This window comes from Delphinus delphis, chromosome 1, assembly GCF_949987515.2.
Source record: "Delphinus delphis chromosome 1, mDelDel1.2, whole genome shotgun sequence".
Taxonomy (NCBI): domain Eukaryota; kingdom Metazoa; phylum Chordata; class Mammalia; order Artiodactyla; family Delphinidae; genus Delphinus; species Delphinus delphis.
Window position 1 is genome coordinate 33,549,328 of NC_082683.1, and position 27,077 is coordinate 33,576,404.

At 49.0% G+C, this 27,077-nt stretch overlaps 1 long non-coding RNA gene across 1 annotated transcript in view; it reads right to left on the reverse strand.

Moving 5' to 3' along the window:
• Nucleotides 1–7,155: 7,155 nt before the first annotated feature.
• The window catches only part of LOC132420107 (uncharacterized), a 344,844-nt gene continuing 324,922 nt past the window's right edge, over nucleotides 7,156–27,077 (reverse strand). Inside the window, exons 3-4 of the long non-coding RNA XR_009518315.1 lie at nucleotides 18,403–18,483; nucleotides 7,156–7,478 (exon numbers count right to left, since the gene is read on the reverse strand). This is a non-coding gene — a long non-coding RNA (uncharacterized lncRNA). The remainder of the gene's footprint in view (nucleotides 7,479–18,402; nucleotides 18,484–27,077) is intronic.

A 27,077-nucleotide genomic window follows, 5' to 3' on the forward strand; every position in this document is an offset into this window, starting at 1 on the left:
AGCTGTAAAACGGGGTGAAAAGGAAGAAACAGAAATGTTTACAGAGGTGCCACCCGGGGGGATGGGAGAGGTCAGGGGAGACATCTTGGAAGACGTGACATCCAAACTGGGTCTTAAATGAGAGTTTACAAGGAGGACTAAGTTAGAGATGTGGGAGGAGAGGAGAGGAAGTGGTGGTCCAGCAAAAGAGAAACGCAAAGACACAGAAACATGAAATGATACAGCAAGATGGGGAATGGCACAAGCCCAGTGGTAAGGATGAAGCCCTCAGGACAGAGGGGACCTGCACTTGGAGGCTGGTGCGGGGGGCAAGGCCACATCAGGAGGGGCTCAAAAGCCACGCTAATCCAACTGGACTCCAGCTTGCAGGTAAAGAACCTTATCTTTGGACTTCATATGCCCCATAATCCTCCTTCCTTTGTCTTCCCACCGTCTCCAGAGCTGCAGGAAGCCCAGATAGATGCCATAACCCCGCTCTGTCATTTACCCAGGCAGTCCCTCAGGGCCCTGGAACGAGCTCTTCTCAACACACAGGCCCTTGCATCTTAGAGCTGGGGGAGCTGTGTGTTGTGCTAAGAACCGCTACTTGCAGAAATGAGTTGACTTCAGAATACAGTGTCTTTAGGGATAAGTCTCATCACAGGTTTGGAACTTTATTTAGCCAAAGCAGCTTCTCTTGGGTCTGAGTGAGTGAAAGGGTTATTGCATGGCCCAGGGCTCCAAGGGGACACTGCTTGGAGCTGAGAGAAGGCCCACGTTGGCCGTGCATTTTCCCACAAGATTGTACCTGCACTAGAATCCTGAAGGACCTACTTGGACCTTCGCCAGGGCGCAGGGCTCAGTAAAAACTCAGAAACATGAATCACAGAAAGCTGGCAAAGGATGGAGCTAAGGAAGAAGAGGCTTCGGTAGCTTTGTGGCTGCTACCCCTTGCGGCCATCACCATTCCAGCATTTGGAGGGTCTGCCCTCTACCACCCTCCCGGTCCCAGCACCCGATGGTGACACTCGGGACCCATGGCAGAGCCCAGCAAGTTGTATGGGAGCACAGGGCTGTTTTCAGGAGGCCCCGTGACTATTTTCTTTTCTTTCTTCTTCTTTTTATTTTTTTCTTATTGAAGTATAGTTGATTTACTATGTTGTGTTAGTTTCAGGTGTACAGCAAAGTGATTCAGTTGTGCATGCATATGTATTTATTTCTTTTCAGACAGTGGCTGTTAAATCCCTAACTGATGACCAGCTGAGAGGGCCTTGGTCCTGAACTGTCTTCCAGGAAGCACTCCCTCTGAAAAAGCCCTTTGCCTGAGTTGGGAGATCTAGTCGGGCCCCCTGTGTGACAGGTGTGGGCACTAAGCCCAGGCAAGGGGAAGCGGGCGCCTGAGGGTCACGCGGTGAGGTGGCAGTGAGGGCGCAGGAGGACCCAGGGCTCCCCTCTCTCCACCTCAGCGCCCTGACTTCCTGGAGGTGACTCAGTGGGACGGTCGGCACGGGAAGGAAGTGGGAAAGGGAAGCCCAGCCCGCTGGATTCCAGGTCACCACTTTGTTAGTCCAAAGCCACCAACCACCTTGGCCATGCGGCTCTGCCTGGTGCCCGTGACCTTTTAGCCCTTCCTTCCCAAGGCCACAGCTGCTGACCATTTCCTCCACAGTCAAGCTCACTTGACCTCTCCAGGGTCTCCCATGGTGCTTCCCTCCTGCTGGGTCGGGGGGTCACTTCCACAGACTTGGCGAGTGGCCGAGCCTGTGTGGGTCAAAGGCTCATGAGTGAAATGCGATGAGGAGGAATTACAGCCTCATGTTTAGTAACCGGGGCTCTGGAGCCAGTATTCAGGGTTCATCAGCTGCTGTCTCTGGGTGCTGTGGTTAACTCAGCGTCTTTGTAAATCTGTAAAAAACGATGATCCTACCTATTTTGCCGGTTGCTGGGAGGATTAGCTGAGATAATACATGTAAAGCTTGCCACAAACTAAGCCATGCAGGGTGGCCCTTATTGCTGCCTTTGCCAGGTGGATTGCCATGCATCATCTCATTTAACTCTCACGGCAAGCCTGTGAAGTATAATAGGTAAGATTGTTCTCAGTTACCTGGTGAGATAGCTTAAAGCTCAGGGAGGTGAGGGCACCCAGCTCACAGCTGGTGGAGGCAGGATTTGAACCTGGTTCCATCTGATTCCAGAGCCCAAGTGTTTCCCCGCCAGTTACGGCACCTTCCCCTGCTGTTAGGTGGTCCTTTGCTGGTGTTCACACCACCAGCTACATGCCTGTGTGGGCAGGGTTTCTCCCCCCTCCCCCAGGATTCCAGTCCTGGCTCTGCCACATCCTGGGAGTGAAACTTGGAATCTCTGAGCCTCTGTGGTCCCATCCACTCCCTGGAAATTGGCTCTCTCCTGGCCTTCTGCACGCAGGAACAAATTAGATGCCCTGGAGCTTTGCAAACCGTGCTGTGCGGTCTGAACGCAAGGTGTTACCCCTGCAACCAGAGCTACTATTGGAACTGTGATCAGTGCAGCCTGAAGCTGAGGGTCCAGGAGGACCAAGCCCATCGGCCACCGACAGGAAATGCCACAGCCTCTTTAGCCTGGGGGCTTTCCATATGCTGAGAACAGAGGAGGAGGGAGGCACTGTAGGTACATCACAGGTCTTTGCTTCACTGGACTAGAAGTTCCCCAAGGGGCAGGACCGGCTCACAGCACATACATTGGACGGAGGGCTGTCTGCCCCATGTTCCAGTGACACAGGCCACCTGCTGGGTCACCAAGTGGACGAGCACCACTGTCTCTGAGACCCCCCGACTCCCCAGGGAGAAGGGAGTATCCCCTCCTTTGTGACTCCCCCTCCCCACCTCAATAGCAGCATATTACTCTATCATATTTCCTATTTCTACCTAGAATCCTTGTTGGAGCAAGGGGAGGATTTGAATAAATAAATACACTTAATTGTTTTCCATCTGTTTCTCTAGCTAGATTGCAAGTTCCTTAAAGGCACGTTCTGTGTCATATTTGTAAACCTCAATAACCAGCACAGGGCACCTATGGGGGTTTGTGGTGTGGCTCTCCCTTCATCCATGCAGCCCGTGTCCTGTTTCACCATCTTCCCATACCTGCCACTCCCACAGGCTGGGCGTGTGTTAGAATTATGAAGAAAATGGGCACCAATGGATTCCACTACGAGCAAAAGAACCGGCTTATGTATATGGAAGTGGCCTCATGTTGTGTCTATCTTGACACATTTCTGGGCTTACTTTTGGGTTCTGGGCTATATTTTCAAAGAGCAAAGTCCTCGTTTAAGTAATCTCTTGCAGCAAAGTGAGCTGATGTTTAAGACACATTACAGGATGGCAATAAAGAGTAGGAATCCATTAAAAGCCCTAGAAAGTTGTTTTCTTTTCTCCTTTACTTTGCTTCTGATAAGAGTGACTGGCCACTTCCAGGACATGTCAAACACGTCTGACCTGGATACAGCTGGATCGTGAGAGTTTGCTGTGGACTTTCAACAACTGACTGTACCATGTACAAACCCGACCTCTTGTCTGGCTCAAGGAGCCCTGGGGAAAGCAGTATCGAAAGCTTCCAGGAGTGGGGGTGGGGAACAAACAGAAAGCAGGAGCTTCTTGACCCCAGAGCCAGGAAGTGGTTCTAAGCTGCTATGAGTCTCTGGTTGTCATCTGTGAAGAGGGAGACTCAAAGCCTCCCTGCTGAGTTACTACAGGACCCTATGAGATTACAGTACGTTAAAGCAACTAGCTCAGAGCACAGTAAGCATCGATTCATTCATTCCACAAATATTAATTTAGCATCTGCCTTGGGCCAGGTGCTGTTCCAGGCACTGGGAATAATGTATAGACAATGGCATGTGAATGCTATCAAGACAAGCAAAGCAGGGAATGGGGTGGTGGCCATTTTAAATAGGGGCCAGACAAGGTTTCACTGAGAAGGACACATTTCGGTAAAGACCTGAAGGCAGTGAGGGAGTGAACCCTGCGTGTATTTTTCCCAGCAGAGGAAACAGCAAGTGCAAAAGCCCCGAGGCCAGAGTTTGAGGAACAGTATCGAGGCCAGAGGATATGAGGTACGAGAAGTTATTGGTGGCCGCGTCACCGGACCCTGTGAAGGCATTTATGCGACCTCTGGCTTTTACTCAGAGACAGGAAATCACTGGAAGCTTGCCAGGTTGACACAACTTGACTTTTATAACTGGTCAATACCCTTCAGCTGCCCCTTCCCTTCAAAGCCTTATTCGATACCTCAGACCTCTGCAACTCCAGCTCATATGCCTTCTCCTTTCTCAGATTTCTTCCAGCTTTCTAAATCTACCCCAACCAGGAGGACTTCTGCACGTTCTACCAAGCACAGGCTGGAAAGGGGCCTTACAGAGAGACTGTGGCTGGGTAGAGAGAGAAACAGAGAGAAGTCTTCGGTTGGGGATCTTGCCCTCCCTCGGTGCTTGGAAGGCCTCTGGGCCTGGGTCAGCTGCAGCAAGGGCGCGCACTGGGTGCACAGCGATGCCGGGGACGCTGGTAGAGCCCCCAGTGTCACTTCATCATCTGAGACAGCTCGCCACAGAACCAGGAATTTCGTTCGGTACTTCCTTGCCCTGCCCGTCTACCAAAAGGTGAAATCACTTGTTTTAAAATGAAACAATACCCATCTCTATCAGTGGTTCTTAACCTTTTTTGGGGTCACCTGCCCCTTTGAGAATCTGCTGAAAGCTATGCACTATCTCTTCAGAAAATGAACACAGAATATGCACTCATTCTCTTATAACTTCAGGGCTTTCACAGATCCCTGAAAATTCAGTGAGGCAACCGTCATCTATGCCAGCAGTTTCCCAGTCTGTAGCTCCAAGGGAATGAATGAATGAATCAATGAACAAACAAGGGAAGAATAAAGAAGCTGCATGCACGTGGAGGAACTCAAGGCAGGAAGAGGACAGACATGCAGCACCCCTGGGCACCGGGATTCTTGCTGATGGTTCCTGAAGCCAACTGAGATGTAACGTGTGGTCGGGCCTTGATGGACAGGTGTCCTCCAGAGAGGATGCCTTCCCTCCTTAAGCATCTATTGCTCTTTTCCAGCCCCTCTGAGTGACCATCTTTCTAAAAGGTATCACACACTTTCCCACCATTTCCAGCCTGCCCTAAACAAAGCAGAATCTTTTCTGGGTAACTATGGGGCAACAGTGTAACCTAAATTCAGACATATAAAGGTAAGCCATCTCTTCTTCTTGACATACAGCTGAGCTGGCTGAGGGCCAGGGCCCCAAGTCAGCTGTTCCTCATTACTACCCTCCTGCTGGGGCCCAGGCTTCCAGCCTCCCTGTTCATTTTATTTTTCTGATACATGTCCTGAGAAGCTGGAATGAACTTTCATCTCATTCTTAATAGTCACACCTCTCCCTGTGAGGCTTTTAACATAATCTCATTTTCTTCCAATCACCACGCTATGTCATGACACAGGGAGACCCTCAGGTGTGACTGGAGTGGGTAGGAATCTCTGCCCAAACACACAAGAGCCCCAGAGAGTTCTTCTAATAGAGCAGAGCCTCCAAGGCCCCAGAGACGTGGCTCTGAGGCCTCTCCCACCTCTTCTCTCATCATCTCCCTTTCTTCCTCCCCCCCCTCCTCCCCCTCCCCCTTCCTCCCCCTCAGCATCATGCTCTAGCCACCCTAAGCTGGAAGTCCCCAAACAGACCTGCTGTTTCCCACCTCTGTTCCGTTGTACGTGCTGTGCCTGCCACCTTGAACAGAGGCCACCACCTGCTTGTCCTCCAAGAGCTCTTATCCCTCTGCCCAAGCCTCACCTTCCCAACCTCCTCAGACAGATCTGTTTCCTTCCTTTGCAAATCCAGTGTCCTTACCTCAACCCTGGCACCTATGACATTGTATTTCTGAATTCAGCCCTTATAACATTGTATTTCCATCTTCTTTTTTGAGTCTTTTTCGGGGGAAACAAAGTTAGAGTTTAGATAAATACACTTACGATTGTTTATTTACCTGTTCGTCCCATGACCTGTGTCTTATTTATCTTTATTTCCCCAGCAAACAGGGTACACATTGATGCTTCAGTACATATTTGTTAATAAATGTGTCCTTTATAGAGCTGCTCGCTCTTTACTCTAACAGCTGGGTTGTCTGTTGTAACCTCAACCTCCTGCTGTTAGGGTCTCTCTACCCTCCCACTGCCTCTACTTCTAATCTGCTGGGAACTTGTTAGACTGTGTACAAAGCATGAGGAAATGGGTACTAAGGGACTCTCTCAGGAGTAAACTAACCAACTTCTGTCATGGACTTAACGTCATTGTGCTTTAAGTGATGGCTGTCCTGGTGTAGTTGTGCCTTCTGAGATCCGGGTGGGTGAGGTCACTGGATGGGAAAACTCCTCCAGTGAGTTGTCATAGTAACCATGACTTTCAATTTCATGCAAGAGAGTCCCCGAGAGGAAAACACACCAAGGGGTGGGGGAGGAGTGGTAGGAATCCATCAAAAGCCTCCTAACACTGTCCTCTCATACCCTTTTCTTTTCTTCTTGCTGGTTTACACGCTCAAGGTAGATGCCATTATGTGTGGGCATCTGAGTAGAAGCCGCTTAAAATAGCCACCCGACTATTTCAGGGAGCAGCTGAATATGCATGAGGCTATTTTAGAAAAGATGTCCCTAGCCCAGCCAATCCAAACCCCATCCTTTCCCTTGGAAATGCCAAGAGAAGCTGAATGGGACCTTTCTTAGTCTCTCCCGCTGGGGTGGGGGTTTTTCAGAAGCCACAGAAACAACACCCTGCGTAATGTTGGTCTCGCAGCCCTGTCAGCTCCACCACCCGATGCTGTGGTCGCAGAGGCTCCAGGGCAGACAGAGCAGCCCTCCAGAGCCTGGGCAGCCTTCAACAGCAACTGTGCTACAGTCCCATTGGCCTGTGTTTGGCGGGGGGGGTGCTCAGAATCTTAGGTATTTCCACTTGTTTGTTTATTTATTCATTTAACACACTTTTACTGATAGATGAAATGAGACAAGTTCATTCGAGGGGGTAGATGGACAGGTGAGTAGAGACAATGGCTCCAAAATAGAGCGGTGATCAGGGGAAGGAGCCCTCGCTTCTTCCTGATGTTGAGAAAGAAGATGACTTTTACATTTATTTATTTATTTATTTATTTATGTTTCCTGTGTTGGGTCTCCGTTTCTGTGCGAGGGCTTTCTCCAGTTGCAGTGAGCAGGGGCCACTCTTCATCGCGGTGCGCGGGCCTCTCACTGTCGCGGTCTCTCTTGTTACGGAGCACAGGCTCCAGACGCGCAGGCTCAGTAGTTGTGGCTCACGGGCCTAGCTGCTCCGCGGCATGTGGGATCTTCCCAGACCAGGGCTCGAACCCGTGTCCCCTGCATTGGCAGGCAGACTCTCAACCACTGTGCCACCAGGGAAGCCCCAAGAAGATGACTTTTGAGCTCCTTCAGAGAGGGGGATGGTTGCATGTGGCTGTGAGTGGGATGCCCTGGTGGGAGAGAGGGTGTGCCTGTAAGAAGGTGAGGAAGGAAGAGGAGCCAGACTCGGGGGCCCTGGAGTGCTGGGCTAAAGCATGCCACCTTCTCTGAGCCCTCAGGCTGGGCCGGGAAGCACCCCACCGCCCTGCCACGAGCCTACAGTGCTGGTGCATTCTTGTTGCTGCCGTCATTCCAGACTGCAAGTCTCTTGGTCAGATTTTCCTGGGCATCTCTGCGACCCAGAGCCAGGCTAGGCACTGAGCATGCGCTCACGGAATTTTAGTTGAAAGCATGGATTCTGGAGCCAGACTGGAGCCAGAACCCAGACTGGGTTCTGATCTGAACTCTGCTTCTCACTAGCTCTGACCTTGGGCAAGTTATCTGACCTCTCTTTGCCTTAGTTTTCTCACCTTAAAATGAGGGTAATATAATAATAGTACCTATCTCTTTTGGTGAGGAGTACACGAATTAATATACATAAAGGGCTTAGAAATCTGTGGGGTGCATAGTAAGCATTATCTAAAATTATTAGCTGTTTTTATTATTCTACTGAGTTTGGCTTTTATCTTGACGATGGAAAGCCATCAGTGACAAGTGTTTCTTCCCAAAATGAAAAGAACTTTACTGCTTTGCCTGATTTTACTTACACATGTTCACCATAAAATAGTTAAAGCATTATAAGTACAAGGAAACAAGAGGGGAAAATTACCTTTCACGCTGACCGTCAGATAACTATCATTTACATGACCATCTTTTTTTAGATACCATCTTTTTAGATACCATCTTAGAGACCATCTTTTTTTGATTGTCATTATTCAAGGTTTCTGCATTTGTAGATTCACCTACTCACTAAGTTGGCTTGCAATCCTGAAATCAATGCTCATGGCGCTCTTGTGGTCATTTGCAGACACGCGCAGAGCAAAAGATTTGAGTCTCCCCACAAGCGGCTTAATATCATCAAAACAAACAACCCAATCAAAAAATGGGTGGAGACCTAAATAGACATTTCTCCAAAGAAATCATACAGATGGCCGAGAGGCACGTGAAAAGATGTTCAACATTGCTAATTTTAGAGAAATGCAAATCAAAACTACAATGAGATATCACCTCACACCAGTCAGAATGGCTATCACGAAAAAATCCACGAACAACAAATGTTGAAGAGGGTGTGGAGAGAAGGGAACCCTCCTACACTGTTGATGGGAATGTAAATTGGTGCAGCCACTATGGAGAACAGTAGGGAAGTTCCTTAAGAAACTAAAAATAGAGCTACCACAGGATCCTGCAATCCCACTCCTGGGCATATACATGGAGAAAAACATGGTCCGAAAGGATACATGCACCCTAATGTTCATTGCAGCGCTGTTTACAATAGCCAAGACATGGAAGCCACCTAAATGTCCATCGACACTGCCTTCTTGTTTCAGCTCCCCTATGTCAACAAGTGTCCTTTTTACAGTCTATTTAATGTCATGATGTTTGCATTTTTGTGCTTTTTGTCAGTGATTTCACTGTGATGTGCCTTACAGAGACAACGCGTGTGTTAGATATGCTTCGTTCAGGCAAGACTTACAGGGCTATTGGCCATGAGTGCAATGTTAATGAATCAGCAGTACATATTAAATAAGGTGTTTTGATAGAAACACACATACAGCAAGGTTACGTACTGACAGGTTGACGAGAAAGTTGTGACCAGAGGCTCACAGGCACCAATGCTGTATTTCTCCTAGGAACAATGGTTCAGTGCTCACAAAATAAATTCAGTGTTTGTGGAACTTTATAGAACTTAACTACTGTTAATAACAAGAATGAACAGTACTTTTCTAGATACACAGATGTATACCATCTAGAACATACCTTCCACGTTCTTTTGACACCTTTTAAAAAATATTCATACACTATTATGTGAAAAACACCTTTCCAGACCCATAGACACAGGTCTCAAGACGGCTGCACCTCCACGAGCATTCTTTTACTTATTAACCTACTGATGGACAGTTTGGTTGTTTCCGATTATTCACTATTATAAACAACATTAAGATAAACAGCCTTATTGCTAATAATAAAATAGCCACATTTATTCAGCACTTACTATGGGCGCAGCCCTCTGCTAAGAGTTTTGTAAGTATTATCTCACTGAATTTTATTTATAAACAAGTACACAGATAAATTTACATTTATATAAATCATATTTATGAATTTTATAAGTATCATCTCATTGAATATTATCTCACAACGAGCCTATGAAAGTCGTGTTATTATGATGCCCCCTTTACAGTTGAGGGCACTGATGCTTAGAGATGTTAAGTAACTCTTCCAGGGTCACATGGCATGAAACCAGGTCTCTCTGACCTCTGATGCCTCACTCTTAACCACTGTGCTCTGTTGCCTTCTTATACATACAATTCCAGGCACTTTTTGATTGTTTCCTTAGGATACCTATTTAGAAGTGGACTGCTGAGTTGAAGGGTATGCCCATTTGAAAATGTTGGTACATACAGTTAAACCTCCCCTCCAGAAAATGTATCAATTCACAATCCACTAACAGTGCTCCAGTGTCCCTGTGTCCCATTCCTCATTTCCCCAGGTTTTCCCATGCTTTGAAATAGGCACCTGGACTTCCCTGGTGGCGCAGCGGTTAAGAATCTGCCTGTCAATAAAGGGGACACGGGTTTGAGACCTGGTCCTGGAAGATCCCACATGCCGTGGAGCAACTAAGCCTGTGTGCCACAACTACTAAGACTGTGCTCTAGAGCCCACGAGCTACAACTACTGAGCCTGCGTGCCACAGCTACTGAAGCCGTGCACCTAGAGCTCATACTCTGCAACAAGGGAAACCACCGCAATGAGAAGCCTGCGCACCGCAACGAAGAGTAGCCCCCGCTCACTGTAACTAGAGAAAGCCCACACGCAGCAACGAAGACCCAACGTAGCCAAAAATAAACACATTAGTTAAAAAATAAAACTAAATTTAAAAAAATTATAAAACAAGAAATAGGCACCCAAACATACAACTTGATTCTTTAATGTACATCCTTTGACTACTGGTGACTACCCTTCATACGCTTAATATGCCCTGCATTTTGTCTTTTGCAAATTGGAATACTTTTCTTAGCTTGTTATAATCTTTTAACCTTGATTATTGTGTTTTTTGCCCATGGGGTCTTTAATTATTTTCTTTCATGATTTCTGGATTTAGTTTTCTACTTAAGGAGGCATTCTCCATTCCCAGTATGACATAAATGTTCCCTCATTGTTTTTCTTCTAGTACTTTTCTGGTTTCATGCTTTTTCTTCACCTAGGAAATATTTTGATGTGAGGACTGAATTATGGATCTAGTTTCATTCTTTTTTTTCCATCTACAAATAGCTAACTGGTTGTCTTTATAGCATGTCAGGAATCATCAGCCTTTTTGTCTCTAATTCTAAACACCACGCTCACTTACACCTGCTTCTGGGTGCTCTGTTCAGGTCCACTGAGCTACACTTTACCAACACTGAATTTTTCTAGGCTATTCATCCACGTTTATCTTTCCAGATGTACTTTATAATCATTTTATTACAAAATTTTGTTGAGATATTAATTGGGATTTCATTTAACTTATAGACTAATCCACAATGACTTCCTAAGTTTATTCTTGGAATTTTACGCCTCTATTTCTTTGGAGACTGGGGTCTTTTCCCTCTGTGCTTCCTAACTGGCTCATTTTGGTGCCACCTTCTTCACGGATCCTTTCCCAAACAACCCTTCAGGAAACGATCACTCCCTACCCCAACACTGTGCCTTTCCCATGTCATTCCTACATTTTTACCCTGAATGACAATTATTAGTGAGACGGTGGGCTCTTGGAAGGCAGGGGCCCTGCATGGCCTGTTTGTGCATCTCTTGCCACATCTGGCAGGTGGTCAAGGCCATGGAGACATTTGTAGAACGAATGAATAAATGAACGAAAGACATCTTCCTAGAAAGCTGAAAGTGAAGTGAAACAACCGTCATAAAAGTCTACTCTTCCACGGGCTTTCGTTAGAAAACAAAATGTTTGTCTTTGGCTAAATCCCCGACACCACGTCAGAATCAGAGAAGTGGTAGCTGCTAGATTGCTGTGCCATGTACAACCTGCCCCAGCACCTCTCCCCAGAGACCTCCATCCTCACCGAGCAGCCTTGGCACTTCTCAGGGAGGCTCTCGAGGCCTTGAGAACCCTCCAGAAGAAGGAGCACAGGCATTCACCGTGTGTCTGCTGCTCTGCTAGGCTTTTTGAAAAGCACTTTCCTGCAAGATACAAAAACCCTGAAAGGCTGGTATCACTAGTCCCATTTTGCTGATGCAGAAACTGAGGCTCAGAGAGATGGAACCCTGAGCTAGTAACTGACAGGACTGGCAGGAGCTCAGGCTGTGGGACTCTAAAGGCCTTGCCTCTCGCACAGTAATGTCCAGAGCCCAGAGTCTGGGAGGCTGAGGGGCTACGCCCAGAGAGGAGCCCCCCACGGAGTCGGAGAGAGAGGGTCCTGCCCTCACTGAGCCAAGATAGTCCCTAGAGAACTTTTCTCCCCCCAGAGCAGCTGTGATCCCTATGGATTGTTCCTGAAGAGCATCGGACTTGGGTCAAAGAGCCACTGTCCGGGCTGCGGATGTATGACACAGGCTGTATTGTCACTAAGGGACTGCGGAGGGGAGGGGGTGGAGGTGGAAGGTTTGCCATGGGGTAAGGGGCTGGTCTCCAGCACACATCTGGGGACGCCCTTCCGTTTTCCTCCTCCCAGCCTGCCCAGGGCTGGTGTTCCTTGACTTGGCCCTGCAGGCCCCTCCTGGGAGTCCGGCCAAGCAGCAACTTCCTTATGGGGCTGGCAGCTGTCGGGCAGGCCTCGGCTTTCTTCTAAGCATAGATCAAAGCTCCAGTTTCTCATGAAGGAGCGTGGGTTGGGGACCAATACATTTACTGGTCTTGGCTCCACGTCTGGCCGCGGGTGGGCCCCAGGGACATGGAGATGAGTAACCCCCTGGTTTCTTGCCTCATGGCTCTATTCTGCTCAGGAGGCAGATTGTAAGGAATGTTTCCAGCCCCACCTTGGTGCCACGGTAGAGCTATCTAAGTGCTGGGGGAGCCCAGACTGGGAGAGAGTGGGGAAGGGGTTGAGCAGGTAGCAAGCTGTGAAGGTTGGAAGTCAGGCTAAGGCACGTGGACTTCACTCTGTGGACAAAGGGAGACATCGCACATTTTGAAGCGAGAATCTCCCACGATCAGATCTGTGCTTTAGAAACAGACCAACTAGGTATATTTATTTTCAATAATCACGTATGACTTTTAAGGTGAAAATTAAAGTATCTCCGTTTTTCAAAAACAATACGAAACCTAAGGAAACACAGAGCAGGTGCATATGAACCTGGGTGAACCCCTTACCTGTACGATGCCAGTGAATGGAAAGCGCCCTGGACTTGGGGTGAGAGACCCAGGTTCATGTTCAAGCCCCTGCCACTGACTTGCTGGGTGACCTTGAACAAATTACTTCCCCATCTCGACCTCAGTTCCCTTGCCTGTAAAATGGGAATTCTGTCACCCAATACACAGGGCTGTCATCAGGACAAAACCGGATGTCAAAGAACATTGTACGTTTGTACAAACTTGACAAAGGTAAAGCATTAAGGTGAGGCTCTGGAAGGCTCTCTATACGCACCCAGGGACATTTCAGACACCCAGCTGCCCTGCTGCAAACTCACCACCCAGCAATTTCTTGGGAAGTCTCTCTCAGCTGTTCCAGCTCAAATTCAAGCCTGTCCTGTAAAAACACGGCCCCATCCAGAGAAGCAATCGCCCATGTGTTCGGTGGGCCACCTGCCCGCCAGGTCCAGCCTGCTGGGCTGGGAACATCAACACTGGCCCCTTCCTGGTGAGAGAAGGAACAGGGAGCCGGCTTGTTCTCTGAGAGCAGAGGACTGGCCGGTGATGGGGAACATTTTAAGGTGGGACGGTTCTTCCTGCACTGTTGGCAGCTGTCTACATAAGCCGTCCATTGTGTGCAGCCCCCAAGGCCAGCGGGCCTGAGAGGCTAGGCTAAAATTAGTGTAAAATGTGCACCCGCCAGAGACACAGAACATCCGAAGGTCAGATGCCTGCAGCCGGCCGCCCAGGCAGGAGCAGGGGAGCGGGCACAGAACAGCTGTGGTAGCAGCTGCCTCTGGTTCCTCCCGGGCGTGGGGACGACAGCCCTGCCCAGAGACCTGGCTCCATAGCTCAGCTTGAGTGAAAAAATAGGATGCGGAGTACAATCCCAAATATGTTTTTGAAAAATCTGTGTATGTGCATAGGAGAAAAGGTGGGAGAGGAATTCCCTGACTATCTAAGAGGCAGTGTCAAATGTGCAATAGCGGCTGAAACTTTTCCTTTTTCTGTACCTTCCAAAATGTTCTCAGTAAATATGTATTACTTTTTCAATCAGAAGGAAACACAACAAAGGTACTGTCAGTTATATGTTTATATTAAATATAATTTAGTATACATTTTAAATTTATAAAAGTGATTACATTGTATATACTTACAGTCATATGTATATGTAAATGTGTCTGTATATCTAGTCCTCCAGTGTGGACAGCTTTGAATCCTAGAAGGTCAAGCTGGAGAGATCAACATTCTCCAAGTCTTCCTTTTATGGAGGAAACTGAGGCCCCAGAAGCAAAGCAGAAAGCCGAGAAACCACGTTTCACTGAGCCGCGATCTGAATGGGAGTTTCCCCAAACCTTGCTCACTTTAATCCTGTTGTTTTTATTCCCACTTTATGGAGATGGAAACTGAGGCACAGAATTGCTTTACCCAATGGCGCCCAGCTAGGAAGCCACAGAGCTAAGCCCCAGCCCTAGTTTCCCATGCATAGCCCACAGAGCTGGAAGGAAGGGAGGAAGGATCTTTGAAAAACACCGGCTCTCTGAAGCCTCAAACATCCAGAAAGCCATCCCGTAGAGGAGCACGTTTTAAACTGTCTTTCCTAAGCCCCCCTTGGGTGGTGCAGGCCTCCCCTGCCTCCCCTGCCTCTGGGAGCCTTTGAAGGAATGGGTGACAGAGAGGTGTGGGGACACAAAGGTCAAGGCATCCTCCCTTTCTCGATGTGGGACAGGTTGGGTGGGGAAGGCTTGCAGGGGAAGGCGGGCAGGTGCCAGGTCTTTGGAACAGGAAGGGTTGGCCAGGGAAGCTCCCTTTCAAACTCTGCCTTCCTTATCTGGTCCCCTCCAGCCTTCCAGTGCTCCAGACCTGGCAGAGCCTCGAAGCAACTCCACGTGCCAGCACCCGAGGCCTTTGCTTCAGCTGTAACCTCTGTCTGCAGTGCCTGTCCCTGTGCCCATTTTCTGTCCCTGCTCTTTCAGGGATCAACGTATCCATGCATCTGTGCATTCTAGTTAGTGAATGCATTTTTACTGAGTGCCTACTATGTGCTAGAGCAAGACAGACATGGTCCCAATCCTGTTGGTGCCTCTAGTTCTTAGAGAGTGCTTAGTGTTTAGGCTATGCCAGGTCCTTCAAGAGTGGGCTCTGAGGCCAGACTGCCCAGGTTTGGCCTGGCTAGGCCACTTGCCAGCTGTGTGTACTTTGGACAGTTACTCAGCCTCTCTGTGCATCAGTTTTCCTCATCTGTAAAAGAGGATGGTGACAGCACTTGCCTCATAGCATTGTTGTGTAGGTGAAAGGTAAATCCATATAAAACTCTTACAGCAGTGCCGGGCACATAGTAAGTGCTCAATAATCATTAGTTATTGTAAGTATTCTTATTCTTATTATCATCTGGCTCAGATTCCCTCCTTATGACAGGCCCCTGCTCCTGCCTTCTGACTGCCCCTCCTCTACGGCCCCTTAGCACTTTGAATGCCCTCCCCACCCCGTTAGAGCATCTGTAGATATCTGATATGGGCCTTTAAGGTCTGTCCACCTCTTTCTCTGTACTTGGGGCAGGATCCATGTTTATTCATCTCTATCCCAGGCCCCAGCACAAACACAGCAATAACGTTTCCCTGACTAATTCTGAGTTTGTGGGTAACACATGCCCTCAACTCAAAGCAAGAAAGGCATCAGGGCTTCCCTGGTGGCGCAGTGGTTGAGAGTCCGCCTGCCGATGCAGGGGACGCGGGTTCGTGCCCGGTCTGGGAAGATCCCACATGCCGCAGAGCGGCTGGGCCCGTGAGCCATGCCCGCTGAGCCTGCGCGTCCAGAGCCTGTGCTCCGCAACGGGAGAGGCCACAACAGTGAGAGGCCCGTGTACCACAAAAAAATAAATAAATATCCTTCAAAAAAAAAAAAAAAAAAAAAAGAAAGGCATCAGAAACCCCTTGCTGCTGGGCACTAGAAGTTGCACATCTGGCCGTATCTCAGAGCTCACTGATGTTCCTCTTAAACTGTGAAGCCTGGCCTGGATCTGACCCTCCTGAGCTGACAAGGGGGCAGGTGCAGGCTTCCTTGGATGCTCCTCTGTGATGGGGAGCTCTGCAGAGCAGGTCGTTGTAAACACGAACACAGATGCCCCATCAAGCAGGAGGTTTCCCGCGGTGATGCCTGCGTACCTGCTGGCCCCTCTGCCTGGAACGCCCGCGCTGCCTTCCACGATTCTCCTGACCTGACGAATCCCCACTGATCCTTCCACGCTCCCTCTTCCACAGCTCTGCTCCTTTCTTACAGTGTGTTGCTATCTGTTTACACATCCCTTCTGCAGAAGGGACCATCTTATTCCTGTCGGGGCCCCCAGTGTCTGCCAGTGCCTGGAACAGAGGAGGTGTCAGGAAAGTTCTGCTGAATGAACTTTTCAAAGGAAAATGAAGTCCATGGGCCTGCCTGCCTGTTGAGGCACAGGTACGAACTGTTCATGCCACCCTTGAACCAAAAAACCCACAGGCCTTTCCAGGGCTCACATCCATCACTGGGACGTGAGCTGGTAGAGCAGCACAGAATATAAGCTGCCCACGTGACGGGCACCGAGCTGGCCTTTCACACGGGCTCTGGCATCTGATTCTGGAACCACCCGAGGGGGTGGGTATTTAGGAGATGAAGGCCCTGAGGCACAGGCGGTTACACTGCTCCCCAGGGGAGTGACAGGGCAGGGCCGGAGCCCAGCGCTCTCGGGTCCCAGAGCCTACTCTTTCTTCTGTCCCAGGAGAGACAACAGATGTGAAGGCGTTCTGAGTTCTGCCAAGAGAGGAAACTGTAAAACTACGCGACTGTGGAGTGTTACCCATCACACAGAAAACAACTCTAGCGGGGGAGCCTCCTCCTTGTGTAGTGGAGAGGATGGGAGAAGGCTGAGAAGGGCCTCGGTAACAACGCTGCATCCTTACATGATGCTGCCCTGGGCGAGGCGGCCCACCGTTCTTCAGGGGCGGTGGAGGAGGGGAGCTGCGTGCGGCGGGAAGAGGGGTTCTAATGGCCGGGCCAGCAGCCCTCCACTAGAGAAGCCCCCGGCACAGGACGGGGACCCCAGCGCCCCTGTGGCTGCTCTTCATCGGGAGACCTGAAGGGCCCCGGTGGGGCACAGACCCTTCAGTGAGGGGCGTCCTGCCCTGGGCCTCCCATGGCCAATGTTCAGTAGGTTCCGACACGAGCCCCTCCTCTTTGCTCTCAGCCTCTCCCTGGGCCCCAGAGGCCTCTCTTGGCACCACGGAGCTGACCATCTCCTTTACTTCCTTGATCATAAAGGGCCTACCCCGAGCTCCTTGACCTGGCATTCAAAGGCCCACCCACTTCTCCCAGCCTCACTTCTCCTCACTCCTCCTCTGGGCCTACACCCCAGCCACTCCCCCTTTGTACATGCTGTCTCCTCAGCCTAGAACACCCTTCTTCCTTTTTTTTTTTTTTTTAACCTGGTGAACTTCTATTCATCCTTCAAAGCCCAGTTCAAGTGTCATCTTCAAATGGTCTTCCCTGAACCACCCCACAACCAAACCCAGACAGAATGGACCCCTCCTGCCTTCACAGGTTTCTTGTACTGTGGCTATTTGCACATCATCTCCTCCTTCGGATGGGAAGCTTTTTCAGGGCAATGATGTGCTTTATTCCTCTCTAGGCCTCAGGGCCCTCCTGGTCTCATCTCCTGGGCAGCTCTCCCAGCCTGCCCTGAAGATCTGCCCATGAGCTTTGGCCCTGCACTCACTCCCACAAGAACGAAGGCCTCACTGTTATGGTAACCTAGCCTCCCACCCTGTGTTGCCCATCACCCAGCTTGATCTTCACACCCACACTCTGCTGCGGGACTGCCCATGCTCTCAGCATGTGGGCAGCCTTTGCCCTTCCCATCTGGGCACCAGAGCCTACAGTGACCAGCCTACTGTCCAGCCATGACGGGGCAGGTGCAGGGCTGGTGACTGTCCATGCTTGAGTTCGACTTCAAGCACAGTTTGCTGGAAGGGACACAGGTCCTGGGCTCAAATGCATACATGCACACGCACGGCACACGCAAAGCCCAGCCCAGGCTCTCCATGGAGGTCCATGGAGCAATCAAACAGGAGACGAGCCCTAGGGAAGTGGCAGACAGCTGCTGTCCCCACCATTCCTCCTCCTAGCCCATGGCCTTGGCCAGAGGCTAGAAGAGCTGGCTCTGAGTCCAGTTCACTGAATCCTATTCCCTCACTTTCACACAGGGAAACAGAAACCCAGAAAGGCAGGTTCTTGCCTGAGATTTTCCTGAGCAGTAAAGGCCGACACGGTGTCAGAACCAGTTCCCTGGCTTCTGTCCGAGGACACGTTCCTAGCGCCATATACTGCCATTGGTAGAAACGGCAGCTGCAGGACTCTGGACATCTGGTAGCTTTGTCCTGAAGTCCTGGTAGCGTGTGAGGCTCCGTTCTCCTGCCAAGACTGGAGTCAGCCCCACCTACCTCTTGGCCACAAACGTGCCCATGGTCCTAGGGCTGTGCTGAAACTGCTCCATGCCCCGTGGTGTGAGGGAGCAATGGGGGGCTTACCTGCCAAGAGCCAGCCGTGGTCTCATGGTCGAGATATGACAGAGGTTTTTAAGAGCTCGCAGGGCTGTGTTGGAAGGAGGCCTGTGGGAAGTAGAGAATGTGAGAATATTATGCCACTGCCATCTGTCAGTTTGCACTTGAGTTAGAAAAATGCATCCCCAAATAGGGAGCACAGCCTTGCTGAGAGGAGCCTCACAGCCAAGCTCCAGCCACCACCCCATCTCCAACAGGGTCATCACAGAGTCAAGATCAGACACCCCTGGGGATGCCACCGTAGCCTAACCACCCACTCACAGAGCTGGAAGTCTGGAGTCAACGGTCCCTGTTGAACCCCCTGTGTTCTATTTCTGCTCTCTGGCTGAAAACCTCTCACTTTCAAGCACTCCTTGGGGAAAACATCCCCTCACAGGCTCCCTGAGCACCATTCGTCGTAATTCACTCATTTTTTTCTTCAGTTACCCATTCATTCATGCCAGCATTCCATAGCCACTTGGGAAATCTCTTAGATGCTGGTGTTAGGTCTCATAGAGACAGCCATGGAAAGGGGCAGCTCAGGTCTAGTAAGTCACTTGTAGACCCAGGACCAATGCCACAGCTCCCAATCCCCAGCCTGGTGGGTTTCCTCTCTCCTCTGAGTGACCTCTGTGCCAGACACTGGGCAAAGCACTTCACACGACATGCAGTACTGCAGGACGCTTCCCACCATTTTTAGCACGAGGACCCCTTTGTGTGTGAAAATATTTCTCAAAACTCCTCTGAACTGTACACTTAGTATATTTTCATTGAAAAAAAAAAAAGAACAACAATACAAAAGCCACATGAACATAATGCTTTACAATTAACTTGTATTTTAGTGATCACAGCACCGCTACATCTATTTAAATAACGGTTACACATACTCACTCGAGACATGTTATTTCTGTCTTCTGGGTTTAAGGCTTTGACCCCTTGGGGATCCATTCATTCAATATTTGCTCAGTAGGTATTTGTGGAGCATCTCCGGGATGCCCGGCCCCATGGCCCACGGGTGAGGGACCCTGGTATGGGAAAGAGCCGTGGCTCTGCTGTGAGGCATGCTTAAGCTCCAGCCCAGCGCAGGCTGGATGCGTGCCCTTGGCAGGCCACTCAGTCTGTCTCTAGCTCAGAGTCCTCATGGGTAAAATGGAGATGATGACCTTGACATTGGAAAGTCATTATTAGGATGAAATGAGATAGTAGGAAGCACCCAGGTCAGGGCCTAGCATGAAAGAAAAGCTCAACAAACGGGCACTAGAGGGTTATCATCATCACCGCCATCCTCTTCACCACCATCACTGCCATTATCCCCACCACCGTCACTACCACCACCATCATGAACATCCTCATCATTACCGTCAACAGACCGTCAGCATCACCATCGCCATCACCACCATCATCCTGCTCCCCTTCCCTTTCTGAACGCCAAGAGGCCTGTCCTTGCCCCTCTAGTAGGATACGCTGTGGTTTCCACCTTATAATAGAGTTATTTGTATGCACATATTCTTTGTCAAATTCATGCCCAGCTCTATAATTTCAGAGTTGTGTGAAATTGGGTAAGTTACTTAACCTGTCTAAATCTGGTTCCTCACGCAAAATGGGACAAAAGTTTTAGTAACTCATGGAGTTGTTGCAATGATTAAATGAAATAATGCATATAAAAACTCAACACAATATCTGGGATGTGGTAAATACTGGCCATCGTTATTATCGCTATTATTATTATTACTTCTCCTCCTAGCCTCTGAGCCCCTGAGAGCAGAGACCATTCAAAATTCATCTCAGTCTCCCCACAGAGCCTAGCACAAGGCCTTTCTCCCAACAGACATTAATGGATGTTTGCCAAAGCAGCCTTGGAGCCTCACACAAAATTAGATGCAAAATAACTCAAGGGACGGGAGCATGGGACATGGCCAAGGAGAGAGCCCTGATGAGACTCTGAAAACTTCCAACAGACCTCCCGAAGAGAGCCATTTGTTACCCAGGGAGCCAATCTGCAGGCCTGCTGGGACCATTCATTCATTCATTCATTCATCAAGCTGACCAAAATTTCACTTTGGTTCAATAACAAATCCTTGCCCAGTGCCTGTTTTTTTCTATCTGAAATCTTCTTTCCATCTGCCACACCAGTTGGTCTTCACAAAAATGCCTGGAGGCAGTTAGAACAGGTACTGACAATCCATTTTGCAAATAAAGAAACGGAGGCTGAGAGGTGAGGAGACTTGCCAAAGGGCACACGGCAGTCAAGGCCGTGGTGGAAAATAGACCAGGGTCCCATTTATGACCTTGACTCTTTCCCACTGTCCCCATGATGTCAAGCACTTTATAAACCCGGGATGATTCATTCTCACTGCCCAGTTCGCTTCTTAGCAAACAAAACTGAATTAAGCTAGTTTGGTCCTATTTGAACATGCCTGTTGGAAAGGAAAGACTAGAAGTTCTATGAGTCAGGGACTATGTGAGCCACAACAGTGCAGGGGCAATTGAATGTATGGATGCTGACCCCAGGCTGCCTGGGTTCAAATCCTGACTCAGATACTCATTAGCTGTGGAACATTGGGCAGATTACTTAACCTCTCTGTGCCTTGATTTCTTCATCTATAAGGAAAGGCTAATGCCAGCTATCTGTGGGATCGTGAGGATTAAATGAGTTAATCTATGTGCAGTGTCTAGAACAGTACCTGGCACATAGTAAGGGTGAGTTGTAATTATTATTACTTGTGATGCATTCCCTGCACCATGAACAAGGCCTGGCACAGGGAAGATCCCTAAAAAACACTGGTTGGATAGTTGATGAAATACTCCCTGGAAAGAGGTCAATAACTGTGCCTCCAGTATGAATGAGTCAGTCAAAAGAGTAGCTGGAGTTCTGGCCTCAAAGAATCTAGGGTCCCCTCGTTCCTGGGTCAGACAAATCCAGAAGGAAGGACATTGGTCATTTCAGGACTAAAATCCCTTTCTGCTTCACCGAGAGGTTTTATGTCCAATGAAGAGCAGTAAATATGACTAATGGTTAAGAATATGGGCTCTAGAGTCAGACACTTAAATTCAAGGCCATATACTGTCACTCTGTTACCACTAGTTGTGTACTTACCTCCCCATACCTGCCTCAGTTTCCTTATCTGTAAAATGGGGATACTCACACCTTCCTTGAAGGGAAGTTGGGTTGATCAGATGTCATATGGAGGAGGTAAAGCCTCCTATACCCAGCCCAGGTGCATAGGAGTGTGATAACACGCCTACCAAGGTCAATAGCAGCTGACCGTGATGGAGCTCGTCCCACGGTCTAGCTCGTCCTGTGCGACGTGCTGCTCCTACCACCTGCTCCCTCACATACGAGAGCTATGGCTTGTTAGAAAAGCCTAGGCTGCACTTCCAGCCAAGAGGCTGCTGAGAAAAGGCAAATTCTCTGTTTGGCCACAGCACACACTGGACTCCGTGGAGGCGAGACAGCTCTTGGGAAATGGTCCCCTGGGAGAGGTGACCTCCGGAGAATCCACCTGGGACGCTCCTCCCAAGCGCCAGTGCCAGCAACTCACAGCCACCGTGCGGCAGCCTCTGGGGCAGTCCCAGTCCCTGCGGTGGCTGCAGACCCCCTCTGTGCTCAGTTTCCCTGGCCAATACCCCCAGGCTGGCAGACCAGCTTGCTTAAGGGAAGGAATGAACATTTATTGAGCCAGAAAATTCACAATCCTGGCTTCGTGTAATCCTCACAGCAAGCCGGCAGGGGGGCACCCTGAGCTCTCTGCGGACCAGCTGGGCGACCCTGAACAATCTACTCAGCCACCCATGATTGTGTTCTCATCTGGGAGCCCTAGGTAAATATCCTGCAGTAAACCCATTTTTCAGAGAAGGGTGCTGAAGCACTGTAGGGAGGGAGGTGCTCTGTCCAAGATCGTATAACTAACAGGTGACAAAGCGGGAGCTGTTTGACTTCACAGTTCCAGCCATTCATTCATCATCAATTGTTTTTTGAAGGCCCACCCTGTACTGTGCACTGAATCCAAACTCTTTCTCTTTTAAAAAATATTCATATGATCTGTTTCCCATCATTCCTAAGACCCTAGCATTCAAGCCAATTCAACTTAACAAAGACACATTAAGTCTTTTCTCTGTGCCAGGCACTGTGCAAGGGTCTGGTATTAAGGCTCTTGTTGAATCCTCAGGACAGTCCTGTGCAGTTGACTGTTTTATCCCCTTCACATAGGAAAAACTGGGCAAATTCGAGAGGTAAAATAACGTTCTCAAGCTCACACACAGAGCCTGATGGAAGCCTGCGTCGTCTGAGCCCCAAATCCACTTTGTCCCCTCCTGCCGTGTTGCTCCTTTCTCCCCATGGCAGTCTCATCTCCACTCCCCAACCTGACCCACAGTGATGGAAGTTCTAGTCAGTGACCACCCACCAGAGTGGGTCCCTCACCCAGCAGAGGAGGACAGCTGTCAGCCCTGCTGGCCAGTGCCACCCTCACTGGACCTTTAGGACTCTGTGCTTCCCTGGCTCCCCCAACCCCTGAACTTGACCCCTGCTTGCTTAAATCTTACCTACTTCCAGAAAGAAAGTGAGGAAGGTTAAAGAATAAAAGTGCAGACCAAGGCGTGAAGCATCAGACAAAAGCAAAGTCCAGACATAAGGGAGCACGGGAGGCTGGAGGTAAATGTCTTGAAGGACAATGCCCAGTGCACACAGGGTTTGGGGAAATGGGCACACTCACATCACTGCTGGTAGCGGAATTTGGGAGAATGCTTTTGGAAAACAATTCACAGCGTGAACCAAGAGCTTTGCCTCACTAATATCCATACTTTGGGGCACAGTCATCTCAATTTCCAGGAATATAGTCTGAGGGACAAAAATTCTAAGAACTGAAGGCAAACCTAAATGCTAACATATGGAAATGGATAACGGGTCTATGAAAACTAGACTCCATCTATATCAGGGGCTGGCAACTACAGCCTGCGGGCCAAATCTCACTGGCAGCTTGGTTTTGTAAATAAAGTTTTACTGAGACACAACCTCACCCACTCATTTACATATTGTCTATGGCTGCTTTCCTACTACAGAGGCGGAGTGGAGCAGTAGGCACAGAAACAGTATGGCCTGAAAAGCCTAAATTATTTACTATCTGGCCCTTTACAGAACAATCTTGCTGACCTCTGATCTACCTGATGAAATACTCTGCATCCTTTAAGAATGTGATATTACTCAGCCATAAAAAAAGAATGAAATATGGAGCTTCCCTGGTGGTGCAGTGGTTGAGAGTCTGTCTGCTAATGCAGGGGACACGGGTTCGAGCCCTGGTCTGGGAGGATCCCACATGCCGCGGAGCAACTAGGCCCGTGAGCCACAACTACTGAGCCTGCGCGTCTGGAGCCTGTGCTCCGCAACAGGAGAGACCGCGATAGTGAGAGGCCCGCGCACCGCGATGAAGAGCGGCCCCTGCTTGCCACAACTAGAGAAAGCCCTCGCACAGAAACGAAGACCCAACACAGCCAAAATAAATAAATAAATTAATAAACTCCTACCCCCAACATCTTAAAAAAAAAGAGAATGAAATAATGCCATTTGCAGCAACATGGATGGACCTAGAGATTATCATATTAAATGAAGTAAGTCAGGCAAAGACAAATATCATCTGATATCCCTTATATGTGGAATCTGAAACAATGATACAAATGAACTTATTTTCAAAACAGAAGTAGACTCGCAGACATAGAAAGTACCTTTATGGTTACCAAAGGGGACAGTGAGGGGTGGGGAGAAAGATAAATTAGGAATTAGGGGTTAACATATACACACTACTATATATAAAATAGGTGAACAACGAGGACCTTCTGTGTAGCACAGAGAACTATACTCTGTATCTTTTAATAACCTATAATGGAAACGAATCTGAAAAAGAATATATATATATATAAACATATATATGTATGCATAACTGAATCACTTTGCTATACACTTGAAACTAACACACCCTTGTAAATTAACTATACTTCAATTTAAAAAGAAAGAATGTGATAATCTTTAGATATCAGGTTGAGAAAAGCAAGCTATAAAGTTTATATACAGGATGATTTCACCTATGTTAAAAGAAAAAAACCCTACCAAAAAACCCACATGAAAACTGTACATAAAAAAATCCAGAGAAATAGATGAAAATATTAACAGTTTTGGGGGGAGTAGAAACACAGTAAGTAATTTTTGGTTTTGGCTTCCTTTTACTTGTCTTTTTTTCTAATTCTTAGGAAATACACAAGTAGTATATAATGGAAAAATCACATTTTAAAAAGAGAGATGCATAGTTGAATATCTCAGCTCTGGGCATTCTAGTAGCCAAGGTAAGGAGCAAAACAAGATGGGTTCTATTGTCAGTAGTAGGAAGGAGCCAGGAAACTAGGAAAATCAAACCCTCCTGTCCCAGATTTTTTTTTAAATTAATTTATTTTATTTTACTTTATTTTTGACTGTGTTGGCTCTTCGTTGCTGCGCGCGGGTTTTCTCTAGTTGCGGCAATTGGGGGCTACTCTTCGTTGCGGTGCGCGGGCTTCTCATTGCAGAGGCTTCTCTTTGTTTCGGAGCATGGGCTCTAGGCGTGTGGGCTTTAGTAGTTGTGGCGTGTGGGCTCAGTAGTTGTGGCTTGCAGGCTTAGTTGCTCCGCGGCATGTGGGATCTTCCTGGACCAGGGCTCGAACCCGTGTCCTCTGCTTTGGCAGGGGGATTCTTTTGTGTGTGTGTGTGTGTGTGTGTGTGTGTGTGTTACACGGGCTTCTCACCGCTGCGGCCCCTCCCGCCGCGGAGCACAGGCCCTGGACGCGCAGGCCCAGCGGCCACGGCTCACGGGCCCAGCTGCTCCGCGGCATGCGGGATCCTCCTGGACCGGGGCACAAACCCGCGTCCCCTGCACCGGCAGGCGGACTCCCAACCACTGCGCCACCGGGGAAGCCCCTGTGCCAGATTTCTGAGACGACTTGGTTACCATGGTCTTTATTTCAAGGGTACCAAGAAACACAGTGGACAACTTTCTCTATTTTTTACTAGTGTGCTGAGGTATTTCCTGCATATATGGCTATTCCTGAAGTACTGGCCTTCAAAAGAGGTCAAAGAGAAAATGATAAGCTATGAGCCCATAAGACAATTCTAGTGACCAGGGTGATACAGGAGTTTAGTTCAAGGAAAACCTTGTGAAATCTTGTGGGAAAAAGCATCAATGTATCCAATGAACCCATAAATTTTCTGCAGAGTTTTGTTCTTAGAAAATAAAACTTACGTTGAAGACCAGTGTGGAAAACAGATAAAGGTGGGGTGCCCTGGTAGAAGTGGGTTATGTTTCATGTTACCCCACAACTCCCTCCAAGGCTGCTCCTGAAGGGGTTCTGTGGCACGTCTGGGGGATCCTGGAGCCCAGCTGGTCCTTTGCCAGGTTGACGGCACTGGCAAGGGCAGCAGAAAGGATGCTCTGTGCCAACAGAAGGCAGAGCCATGTCCTTGGAAGACACAACTATGAGGGCAAAGACAAAGTTTCATTGTGGACATTAAAAAGTACAACTTGTGACTGTGTTTTCATGGAGGGCCTCGGGTGGGGTAAGAAAGGACTTAGCATTCTGGGATGGCGTTCTGGAGCCATCCGAGGCTCTGACAGGTGGCGGGCTGATGCCCAAGGTGAGGAGGGTCTTTGGGGAGTGGATAAGCCTAGAGGACAAATGTGTGAACTAAGGTCACGGTCCCATTTCTCTTCGAAGCAGGAAGAACAAGATAGCGATAGCAGTGGGGTGTGGGGCAGTACGCTGAAGTGACTAAGAGGGGGCTGTGGATCAGATCTGAATCCTGCTCTGCTTTTTGTTTGTCCATGGGAAAATCAATGACTCTTCCCAAGCCTCAGTTTCCTCATCTGTAGAAAAGGAAAATGGTAGCCGTACGATAGGATGGTTGGGAGGATTAAATGAAATACTGCCTACCAAGTGCTTAGCCCTTACCTGCCCCAGAGAAGGTGCTCCATAATGGTTTGCTATCTGCTGCAATAGATCTGGGCAAGCCTGAAACCTGCCCTACCTGGAGGATGGTAAGCCTGGGCACTGGCCTCGGATTCATGCATTCTTGAGGAAAGACTTGGAAATGTTCTGAGTCTGTCACCAGTTTCCTATAATTGGTGAACAGAAGAATTTCTAGAGCAGCTGGGAGGAGCCAGGAGGAGCCACCCCTGAGGGGAGTGGCTCAGGTTTGCCTTTAGAAGGACTTGATGGGGTCCTCTGCTTGTCAGGGTGATGTCACAGGGGGGCTGCCTTTCTGGGGGCCTGACAGGGTGCTCACGTGTCTCCTGCTCCGAGTGGCCATCCCCGTGAAGTTAAGGTCATCTTTTTTTTTTTTTTTTTTTTTTGCGATACGCGGCCCTCTCTCTGTTGTGGCCTCTCCCGTTGCGGAGCACAGGCTCCGGACGCACAGGCTCAGCGGCCATGGTTCACGGGCCCAGCCGCCCCGCGGCATGTGGGATCTTCCCGGACCGGGGCACGAACCCGTGTCCCCTGCATCGACAGGCGGACTCTCAACCACTGCGCCACCAGGGAAGCCCTAAGGTCATCTTTTATCCCCGTGTGAGGGACATGTAGCACGCCATCTCTGCTTTGTCTTCAGGTCAGGCATCATGGGCTACCGTGTGCATTGGCTGGGT